This window comes from Poeciliopsis prolifica, unplaced genomic scaffold, assembly GCF_027474105.1.
Source record: "Poeciliopsis prolifica strain line A6 unplaced genomic scaffold, Auburn_PproV2 SCAFFOLD027, whole genome shotgun sequence".
Lineage (NCBI taxonomy): Eukaryota > Metazoa > Chordata > Actinopteri > Cyprinodontiformes > Poeciliidae > Poeciliopsis > Poeciliopsis prolifica.
The window spans coordinates 3,990,042-4,001,798 of NW_026562402.1; the positions used below are offsets into that span (position 1 = coordinate 3,990,042).

The window sequence follows — 11,757 nt, forward strand, 5'->3', positions numbered from 1 at the left end:
AAAACCAGTAAATCGGAGGGAAAGAGTATTGTTAAACAAAAACTTCTGAAAGTATGCCAAAAATGTGGAATGAAGAAAAAACAGGAAGATGGTTGTATTCAATTCAGAAGATAGTAAGAGAGAGAAGAAACAGAAGACAAAATAGAAAGGAGGAAAAAATGATGATAAGGTTAAGATTTGCTTACAGGACTTTCATAAATTCAAAAGCATGTCACTGTGGACAATATGAAACATCTTCAACTGGTGCTGAATGTGGAAAAAAAAGTTCCCACACCACAAGAGTTGTAATATAGGCAAATGTGATCACTGTGGACAATATGAAACCATAGAGCAAATTATATTAGAAAGTCATAAATTTCAAGAAAAATTTTCAAGAAAAAGATTATGAAGAAGACGACATCCACAGTCCAGTACGGTAGGTGGCGGTATTGCATACTTGTAAACCGCAGAAGAAGAAGATGCCGATCTTATGACAGTGCGGACCAAAGAAAATCAAAATCAATTTTTGACGATGACGAACATTCAACTAAAAATTTACTTAATCGCGATGTGACACGTAAGGTAAAATTACATCGTCAGCTGCTCATATCATGTCTGTGTTTTTAATGAAGGGCCTTAAACGTCGACGGATGTTTTCCTTTCTTAGCCGAAGGACTGGGTGGAGCAACCCGGTCTTGTGCGAAATTCGGTTCCCCTGTGAAAATCTGTTCCCCCTGCGTCGGGAGCGCGCATTACAGCCAGAGAAGCGAAAGAGGATCTGATCATTTTCACGTCGCTTCTGATCGATTTCTCGGTAAAAAAAAAAAAAAAAGCTAATACAACCATGTCAATGTTGTAACACTCAGTTTAATTTGCAGCTGTTGTTTAAAAAAAATTGTAAAATAAATAAATAAACGAGGTCTTCTGACGCTGTTTTGTGTTATTGTAAACACCAAGAGAATCGCTCTTTTCTCACGCAAGCCTGGCAGAAATAAAAGTCAGTCACCAAACACAGTTTTCCCAACACGTAGTGTGTATGTAAAGGTTTTTGTGAATTTGGAAACAGTTGTTCTTTATTCTCCAAGGTTATGGAGTAAGGAGAGGAAATAATGGATGATTCAGCAGCCTGAAATAATCTGTTCCCCCTCCATAAAATGGGAACAAATTATTTTACCTGCAAATGCTTAACTTTGCCTTGTTTGTCAGAGATATGAGGGGGGAACCATATATTTCAGCTGGCTAAAATATTCTGTTCCCCCTCCATAAAATAGGAACAACTGCACTTACCAGCAAGATTTTTTCTCTCTGCTTATTCCTCTTATCATCAACAATAAATCCTGTGAATTTGGTAGCATTTGCTCCTACTTTGCCAGAATTATGGGGGGGAACCAAATATTTTAGCTGTTTTACCTGACTGAAATTATCCGTTCCCCCTCAAAAACATGGAAACAAATGTATTTATCAACAGTAATCATCAACAGCAAACTGGCTGTTGGCAAACAGCAAGTTTGAAAACATTTCATCACTATTTGCTCCATCACCATCTCCACCTGCTCCAGTCCCTCCACCGACTCCATCCCCGCCTCCTGCTCCATCACCGTCTTCCTCTGCTCTGCCATTGACTCCTGTCCAGTCAGCTACCCAGAAAAAAACTCAAGCTGAGAAATGTAAATTTGATTTCCAATTCTTATAAATATATATCAATCCACATGCATTTCAGTTTTTATTATCATACATATATGTCTCACAAAGACTTTATGTCTTTGTACTGATATGCTTTCATCTTATTTTAATAAAAGGAATAATTTCAGTATCATAAAAGGAATAATTTCAGTATGATACTGAAAAAGGAATCCGTTCTGAGGGGGAACGGATTTTTCAGTCAGGTAAAACAGCTGAAATGTATGGTTCCCCCCTCATAACTCTGGCAAAATAGGAGCAAATGATACCAAAATCACAGGATTTATTGTTGATGATGAGAAGAATAGGCAAAGTTACGCATTTGCAGGTAAAATAATTTGTTCCCATTTTATGGAGGGGGAACAGATTATTTCAGGCCGCTGAATCATCCATTATTTCCTCTCCTTACTCCATAATCTTGAGGAATAAAGAACAACTGTTTCCAAATTCACAAAAACCTTTACATACACACTACGTGTTGGGAAAACTGTGTTTGGTGACTGACTTTTATTTCTGCCAGGCTTACGTGAGAAAAGTTGGAAAAAGAGCGATTCTCTTGGTGTTTACAATAACACAAAACAGCGTCAGAAGACCTCCTTTATTTATTTATTTTACCTTTTTTTTAAACAACAGATGCAAATTAAACTGAATGTTACAACATTGACATGGTTGTATTAGTTGTTTTTTTTATCGAGAAATCGATCAGAAGCGACGTGAAAATGATCAGATCCGCCTCTTTCGCCTCTCTGGCTGGAATGCGCGCTCCCGACGCAGGGGGAACAGATTTTCACAGGGGAACCGAATTTCGCACAAGCATTAACGTTGATGGAGCGAGTTCTGTTCTGTAGTTCAGGGATCAATGTGAAATAAAAGTTATTAAAATAGTGTTACTACTGGATAGAATTTAGTCAGAACTGTTTAGCTTTGTTTGGTAGAAAACGGTCTGGTTCTGTGTTGATGATGCGAGGGTTAAACGAAAATGAAACTAATTGCTGATTACCACGTTAGAAAAACGGAAGTAGACAAGAATCTTCTCTTTTCTTGTCATAGTTGATTTGCTTTGGTCAATATACTGATTTTGTTGTTTATTGCTGAAAGTTTTTAAGGATTTTGCCTTTGAAGAAGTGACTGGTCCGCGCTTTTAGCAAGTCACGTGACCGATACAGAAATTTTTATTTATTTTTTATTGATATAAAGGGTTTACAAAACAGCAAAATGAACAATACAAATAAGAAACAAAGCAGACAAAAAAATAATGCCAGGGTGTTATATAGAAAGCACAAAAAAATCGAAACGCAAATAAAAAAAAAAAAGAACTCAGCAAGATATTAAAGTGAGAGCTACCTGTGATTCAGGTGCAGTTATGTTGACATTTTCCTTTTCTACATGCTACTTTCAGTTTATGACTGTTGGGTCTGTTTTCTGTCATTTTACATCTGATACATATTCTCTTACAATGCAGAAATATAATTTCTTTAAAAACGGTGGTAAATCTGGTGATGATGGTTAGCTCTTATTTTGAACACAAATGTAAATTATGTAAACGATTCAGATATGTCCTCTATTATTTAGTTGCACACACTCTCACTTAAATGAGGTTCACCATGTTGCTGTTAGTTTTCTCCATAATATAATCTGTATATGTTCACAGGAGCTGGTCTGAAGGAAAAGCAACAATGTACACTATATACAAACACAATTTGTGAACCAATGGAGGGATTCTTCTGTACAGACCTTAAATCAGAAGGTTGTGCTGTAGCACAGAAACACAGGATTTGTGAACCAGGACAGTATATCAGCAGCAATGGTTGGTCTGGTTCTCTTCAACACATAAATGCTTTTAGTTTTAGATTAATTCTGACTTTTGAAAAGAATAAATTGATCTACATGTTGGTCAGAACTAAAAATCAGATCAAAATCTTCTTCCCAATTTCAAACTGATTTTTGTTTGTACAGAAACAGCCTCCACAGACACAGAATGCTCTGAATGCATTGTGCAGTGATTCCCAAACAGTGGGGCGTGCTGTACATTGCACAGCACCTGTGGATGCCACGACAGTGCACTGTGTGCCCAGTAACTTGATTTTTTTCTTCTTCTGTTTTTTAGGGGTGGTTTATTGCAATCCATAGGCAGGGGGGCAGAAAATCTTTGGGAACTACTGCAGCGGTGGATCATTTTCTGACGGAACGATGTTTTCATGTCAGCCACACAGACAGTAAACTGGTCTCTTATGAACAGCATGAACACAGGATAATGTTTCACCAAGTGATTTACCTGAATTTATGTTTCTGTTATTTCAGATGTGAAGAAGAAAACCTTCAGATGATAAAAGCAGGAACATCTTCAACTGATGCTGAATGTGGAAAAAAAAGTTCCCACACCACAAGAGTTGTGATCAGTGTTCTGGTGATTTCATTAGTTGCAGCAACAATTGTTGTTGTTCTCTGGAAAAAAAAATTCCAATTCCAAGTGAGTTGAATGAACCAATTAAAATATTATTAGCATTTACAAAACCATGTCTGCTTTGTTTCTTATTTGTATTGTTCATAATTAAAATATTATTTGTATATATAATTTTTTTTAAATAATTGTAACATTTTATTTTTAACAATTTTCAAAAAACAATTTCAACTCCAAATGGTAAGTTTATAATTGAATTGTAATATGAACAATTATTGATGAGAATATTTAGTTTATTTTAAAAATTGTCTTTTATATGAATGGACAAAGAAGAACTATGTGAATGCTTGAGAATGTCGGGTCAGAAGATAATAAATCACTGTCCTGAGATTCAGTTCAGGATTTTTCCATCAATATTTAATCGATATGTTGACTTTTAAAATTTTCTCTGTACAGTGGAAGAATCCCCAAACTAAACACCTGGTTGAAGATTTCTAACAATCACTGTGGTTTAGACCCTAAGGAACTTAAAGCTGAGACATTTATTTTTAGTGATCAAAAAGACCAGCTGGAACTCATTTCCCTTCTCTACCTCCCTGGTCCTCACTCTGCACTGATCACAAGTTGTTGAAGCCTATTTGAAAAAATGCTGACTTGTTAAATTATGAGATCTGTGACTGTAAACCTGAAAGATTAACTTCATGTGAAACAAAACTCAGCCATTTTTTACAGTTTTATAAAAAGCCTGAATCTCATTAGTGGCTTTATCCACCAGCTTTAAGATCATATAATGATCATATAATGGTTCACAAGAACATGACACACAATTATAATATTGGTAGTATGTTTTTATGTGTTCTGAGAATTTTATTCCTTTTGTTGCTTCATCAGAAATTGTTAAATAAGCTCTTCTAGGATTATGCTTTTTGGTGTTTTCGTACTTCCAGATTAAAAAGTGCAAGTGGACAACTTTCTATGTTACGAATTAAATTTTTATGTTAGGTCATCTCCTTTATCTCCACTCGAGAGGTGGACAAATGAGAAGAACAGAAAGGATCAGGAGATGAGAGATAATTATTTCATGACTTAGAAACAAACTCACTGGATTGAACAACTCATTATTTTTGATAGGGAAACATCAGACAGGGAAATGTGATTGTGGAGAAGATGAGACAATAAAACATGTTATTTTGTATTGCAAGAATTACTGGATTCAGAGAAACAAGTTAATGAGGAGCCTCAGTAATATAAAAATAAAATTTGAAGCAGTTTTTGGTTGTTGTTTTCTTGTCTTTATAATGTGATCCACATTTGCGGTTTACAATTTTTTTTGCCAACCACCAATAAATTTTAAGAAAAAGATCACGAAGAAGACGACATCCACACGGTAAGTGGCGGTGTTACATCGATCGGCGTTTCCCCGTCAGTTACGGTTATAGATATTATTTTCACGCACAAACGTGAAGAAAGTGTGATAACTTTTCCGAAACGCGTTGTTTGAGCTTTCACGGTGACCGTAGTTCTCCAAAGCGCGTGCATGCTACGCTGGTAGGTTGCGCAACAACATCCCTCACGAAGAGCATGCGCAACCTACCATGAGCATCAAGACAAAATCAACCATGGATCTTATAACATTGCTGACCAAAGGAAATCATAAAGTCAATATCTGACGATGACGAACATTCAAATGAAAACTAACTTCATGGCGGTGTAAGACATAAGGTAAAATTAGATTGTTCTCTGCTCTTATGTCTTTTTGTTTGTGAAGAAGGTCCTCAAAATGGCGACCGCTGTTGTCTCCCAATTAAGAACTGGGCGAAGCAACACGGAAATCTGAAAATATAAACTTTGATGGAGCGCGGTTCTGTTCTATAGTTCATGGATTAATGTGAAATAAAAATTCTTAAAACTAGTGTTGCTACTGGTTAGAGATTAGTTAAAAATGTTTTTCTATGTTTGGTAAAAAAAAAAAAAAAAAAAAAAACTCGTTCTGTGTTGATAATGCGTGGGTGAAACGAAAGTGTAACAAACAAATGGCTTACCACCAGGTCAGCAATGAAACCTATCATAGTATATTTGTTTAGGTCAGTTTGCTGATTACGTTGTTATTATTGAGAGATGAAACCAAGGTTTTGCTTTAAAGGTTCGCGTTGACTTTACGACATTGCGTAAGGCCGATGTGAAAATGGTGTGATTCAGACCTGCCTCTCTTTCTGTTATGCGCGCTCCCGACACAGAACCAGATTTTCACAGGGGAACTGAATTTCGCACAAGACCTCTTGTGTGTGCGAAGTTCGGTTTCCTTGTGAAACCGAATTTGCAGCTCATTCCTGTAGATACCCTTCATTGAAGGGGATCTGCAGGGATGTCCAGCCCCCCCTTGAATTAGTTCCTTAAATTGAAGGAACTAATATAATGAAAAATAAATTTACAAACGGGTTTATCAGTTACAAACTTTCTCCACTCCCATAAATAAACATAGATGGGATTATTTGAGCCAAAAATTGTATTATGGAGTGCAATCTTTTTATTGCCTCATATAGACATAATTACTAATAGAATCAAGAAATTGTTATTTGAGATTTTACAGAAGTAAAAATATTTGTTATTTCTCTCCAGGCGTCAGAAACAACTGCTCTTTTTGTCAGTGTGAAGGTGAAAATATTGAACATTTATTTTTGTAATGTTCTCAAACTACATTATTTTGGTCAGCTTGCAAAAACTCCTTTAAAAAAATGGAAAGAAATATTGTTTTATCAAATTTACATAATTGACTAATCTTTAACAATTAAACTTTTTTTAGATGAAATATAAATCGTGGATCTTATTATAATAACAGCAAAATATTATGTCCACAAGATGAAATGGAGAGAAAAAAATCCCCTCCCCTAATAATTTTCAATAAACTGACTTAAAAATGGATATTGCCTCTTTTGAAAGACTTAATGAAATTTTAACTCTTCTCTAAATATTTCACGTCATCTCATAAGCAGATCCCTGTTATTTTTTCTTTTCTTTTTTGTTTTTCTTTTTGCTATAATATATCCTTCTTCATATTTATTTGAATATATTTTTGACACTTTATGAAAACCTAAAAAAAAACACATTTTATTTGACCAATATATATATTTATTTAACATTTGTCTTTCTAGACTTTAACATCAATATCTGTAATTATTTGTTTTTATCATTATAATATTTTAATATTTGTCTTTCAATTAACATCTGTATGGATGTTCATGTTATTTGTTTGAAATAAAGTAAAAAAAAAAAAAGGGTTTGGAGGTTCACTTAGGGACTGTCAACAAATTTCCAGACCAAAAACTTGTGGCAAACAAATAGAAATAGATGTTTTGCTGTGTGACCAACTTACACAAGAAAGTGGTAAATCATGGTATGACATGAGACACATTATTTCCTATTGATAAATCATATGAAGTATTTTAAGTAATTTTACTATTAAATAATTTTCTTCAATAGCTTCCAAGTCATGTGACCTATTGACCTAAAATCAATGTGAAATTGTTCTACTGGTCTGTATAGACGAGTCACAGTCAATTTGATTCCATTTTAGCTCATTTAAAAAAGATTTTTAGCTATTTTTTGATCAAAATATAGTATTTTTCTTCAATAGCTTATAAGTCATGTGACTTATTGACTCACATGGAGTATATATATCAGATATATCAGTATCAGTATATGTATTAAATATATCAGCCTGTATGTAATGATTGAATATAATGTACAGGTTTCACTTTTTGAATGGAATTACTGATTTACATAAACGTTTTCATAATATTTTAATTTTATGACCAAAACCTACAGAACGTGTTTCTTTTCCAGTAGTTGACTTGATGCCTCATTGTTTATGTTTGTAGCAGATTGGCATTAATAATGTTTAGCTATTTATAACAAGTCATATAATCACTTCCAATATTCAGTAATAATTTTACATATTGGATTCTTTCTCAATATTTTGCAGCCCTGCTTCCTGCAACAGGCTCCTGAGTTCTTACAGGTTAACAGTTTCTTTGTTTCTGTGTTTCTTGTCTTGCAGATGAAAACTTTCAGCATTTGGTGTCACAGTTCAGTTCATCCTGCATCTCCATGAGATGATGTGTTCAGCTCCAGAGAAGTTTAATCCTGCCTTTAACAATGATCTGTTGGGTGGCAACATCTATGTTACTGGTAAATCTATTTATGACATAAAATGTCTATTTCATCAGACTGCTTTTTTTTTTACATTATATTTTTAATGGTAGCCAAGTGTAAACTCAGTGCCTTCATAATCAGATCCATGGTTTATTTGCAGTTTCATTTTAAGTTTATGTCTTGAAAACAAATGTCTTTTTTGAGATCTCACCAGTTTGTGTTAAAAATTGCTGAGGCAGGTATACTAGTGTTTGAAGGGGAATGCACAGCTTGTTGACCAATAGAGTGCAGTACTTAGTTTAGCTTTGCCTCCATCTGGTGTTTTACCACTTTTTGCTACTACATGGAAATCGATGAATGTCCAGGACAAAGTATTCAGATAGTAGAGAAGGAGACTCCCAGCTAAACTGTTTCCAGATAACACGTCAATCTGATGCCAAAATAATGCAGTGTCAGCAGTGTTCGCCCATAAGATCCAGAACTTTCCCCATGTGGTGGTTGTGGGTGACAGATCTAAAGAAATAGAAGTAGCAACAGGATGAATCTTAATGACGGTGACATTTCAAACAGTGTTGTGCTGGCACAGAGGAACAAAATGGTTCATCAAACCACATGCATTCATTTACAGAGATGTAAAGAAATGTTTGTCCACTTCCTGATTTCCTTTTGTTACATATTATCACCCTTCACTGTTTCCGAAAGCAAACCATTGTAAATATTAGTCAAAGACAACAAAAGCAACAGAACAGATGTTGAAATGGACAAAAAATAAAATCAAATTGCAGATTTTAAATGAAAATGTTTATTCATGAAGAAAAGAAAAAGTTCAGGTCCACATGACTGTGTGACAAAATGATTTCCCTCTCTGCTAAATCACAGCTGGTTTATCACAGCTGAGTTCACTGTCTCTATCCACATCTGGGCTGATTACTGCCACAGCTGATCTTAATCAAGCCATTACTTAAACAGGACCTGCATGACAACATGAAGAAAGCCAGACATGCGGAGATCCAGAGAAATTCAGGAACAAATGAGAACAAAGAAAAAAACTTTAAGGTTCTTTCCACTTTCCCAGAACTTGCCTCATTGATCTCCAAGATCTCTGAGAAAACTTTCCATGGACTCTTTGGAAGCTGTGAGTCCCATTAGATTTGCTGTAACATTGTACAGCATTCAGAAAAAGATCACACCAGCAGTTAAACATGATGTGTTTTGGCCTGGTGCTGTTTTGCTGCCCAGAAGACTTTGGAGTGGCCTAGTCAAAGTCCTGACCTGAACCCTATTATGATGCTGCCTGATGACCTTAAAAATGTTGTTCATGCTGGAAAACTCTTCAGTGTGGCTGAATTAGAAACATTCAGCAAACATTAAAGGAAAGAAATTCCTCCACAGCTGAAAAAGACTCACTGCATTGTATCATTAATGCTTGGCTGCTGTTGTTGCTAAAAGTGATCCAACCAGTTATCAGGCTGACGGGGAAATCACTTTTTCACACCACTGTAGATCCTGAGTCCCATGACTCCACATTTCCCAGCATAAAGTCAGCAGTCAAAACATAAATGTGGCTTCCTGGTAGATTTGATAGAACTGGAGGAAGGTCTGATGACTTCAACCAGACACAAAAAGTTTGTTGTCTGGTTGATCAGAGATTGAGGATGTCTAATCAAAGACAAATGGAGCAGATACACCTGGGCAAAAAACAAGAAATAGACAAACTATAAGCAGCAGTAGAATACTGCTTAGTTTAACTACCAGATTGACCTCTGACCTGAACTGAGGCAGTGAGGCCGTCAGAGCTTTAGATGTTGTTCTTGGTTCTTCTGTGACCTTCTGAAGAGGTCGTTGATTCTCCTTGGAGTCATTGTGGTGGACTCCTCATTACTTGGAAGATTCTTCACTATTCAATCATAATAACCCATGAGCAGAGCATGAGTTTATGGGTTCTTGATCATGATTCTCACTGAGGTTTTCTGTCATCTCAAAGACTCAGTAATGATTGTGGAACCTTTTTTAAAGACTGATAGATACCAGTGAATTTATTTCTCATTGTAAATCTCTTCATATCAGTGGGGTGTCAAGTGCTGCTGTTTGAGATAGTTTAGCTTTCTTTATGTTGTCAGAAAAGTTCTAATGAAGTGATATCTCAATTCTACTGGTCAGACTGCAGGTTCAGAACTTTTCTGATAAATAAAATGATCTTTTAGAAAGTACTTTTTGTATTCACTCGGATTATGTTTGTCTGATATTTAAAATGTGTTTTATAATCTGAAACATTTTGGTTTGACAGAAAACCAAAATCAATAAATCTGCATGTAAATCAGATTTGGGTCTCTAGAACTATATTGTATAGATTGTAGCTTTTTAGGTTATAAATAGTCCTGTAATGTTCCTTGAGAGGAAATGTGTTGAGAATTGAAATTTTTTAAATTCAATTCGGTAATTGCAGGAACTAAAGCCAAGGACAGGTTGACATCTGTTAGAAGTTAATCTAATAATATAAATGACTGTTGTAAGACTATTAGATAGAAATGCACAAAATATAGAAAATCTCTTTAATATAAGAATACCTGATGGTTACTCAGAAATTCAACCTGACAGTGTAAATATCTGTCAGAAATTTCTGACACAAATAAAATATTACAGAAAAATATTGACTGATAAAACAAATCAAAATACCTGTCATAGAGGAATGGACAGGGTGTGTTAATGAAATCTATCAAATGGAAAGATTAATATTCTCAATCCATTTTCTGCTGAACAAGTTCAAAGTTCAATGGTGAAAGTGAGTGTCATATGTTAACCAAAAACAATTTGCATGAATATTGGATTGATAATAATTAGTGGAAAGAGTTTTTATCTTCCAGGAAGTGTCTATTTGCTATACAATTTCCTTATGGTTATGTACATAAGAGTAACATGTTTTCAAAGTGCTGCTCCTTTGCTCCGTCTTACTATTCTGTTTTTATTTTGTTGTAAATGTAAATGGTAAAGAGAAGGAACTTTGTAAATGATCACAGACTGTAACCTTGAGGTGGAATCAGGCTTTTATAACCTTCAAAAATCTTCATTGCTTCAAAAATAACAAATTAAATGTCTGTCTGTCCAGCTATTAATGTGGCACTAATCTACAACTGCCAAAGAAAGTAATCAAAACAAGAAAAAAAATAGTGATAGAAAAACTGTTCTTTTCTTCACAGATGATTCTGATGAGAGATTTCAGAGTCGATTCAGACATGTCATAACTGAGTACAGGACAGGTGATGAATGCTGTCCTATGTGTCCTGCTGGTACGTCTCAGTTATGAATTACTGTTTATTCTGATACAGACTCTGTTACAGTTAAGCTGCTTTTATTACCTGAATTTTGTTCATCATGCAAAGAACCATTCTGCTCTTTAAAATGAAAAACTTATTTCCCATCAGGGAGTCGTGTCAAAATAGACTGTACAGAGTTTAAAAGCACATCCTGCCAGAAATGCACAGATGGGTATTACATGGACCTGCCAAATGGACTAAAGAGATGCAATCTATGTTCTACCTGTGATT

General features: G+C 35.0%; 2 long non-coding RNA genes across 3 annotated transcripts; both read left to right on the plus strand.

Moving 5' to 3' along the window:
• The first annotated feature begins 435 nt into the window (after positions 1 to 435).
• LOC129371663 (uncharacterized) lies at positions 436 to 4,152 on the plus strand. Of its 2 annotated transcripts, none has more exons than XR_008607182.1 (4): positions 436 to 561; positions 3,311 to 3,466; positions 3,767 to 3,875; positions 3,961 to 4,152. It is a non-coding gene; the product is annotated as an uncharacterized LOC129371663 (long non-coding RNA). The 2 variants fall into 2 exon arrangements; XR_008607181.1 differs by having other exon boundaries at positions 3,767 to 3,859.
• Positions 4,153 to 5,599: 1,447 nt separating this feature from the next.
• LOC129371661 (uncharacterized) lies at positions 5,600 to 11,757 on the plus strand. The gene is made up of 4 exons (XR_008607179.1): positions 5,600 to 5,782; positions 8,118 to 8,248; positions 11,410 to 11,499; positions 11,635 to 11,757. It is a non-coding gene; the product is annotated as an uncharacterized LOC129371661 (long non-coding RNA).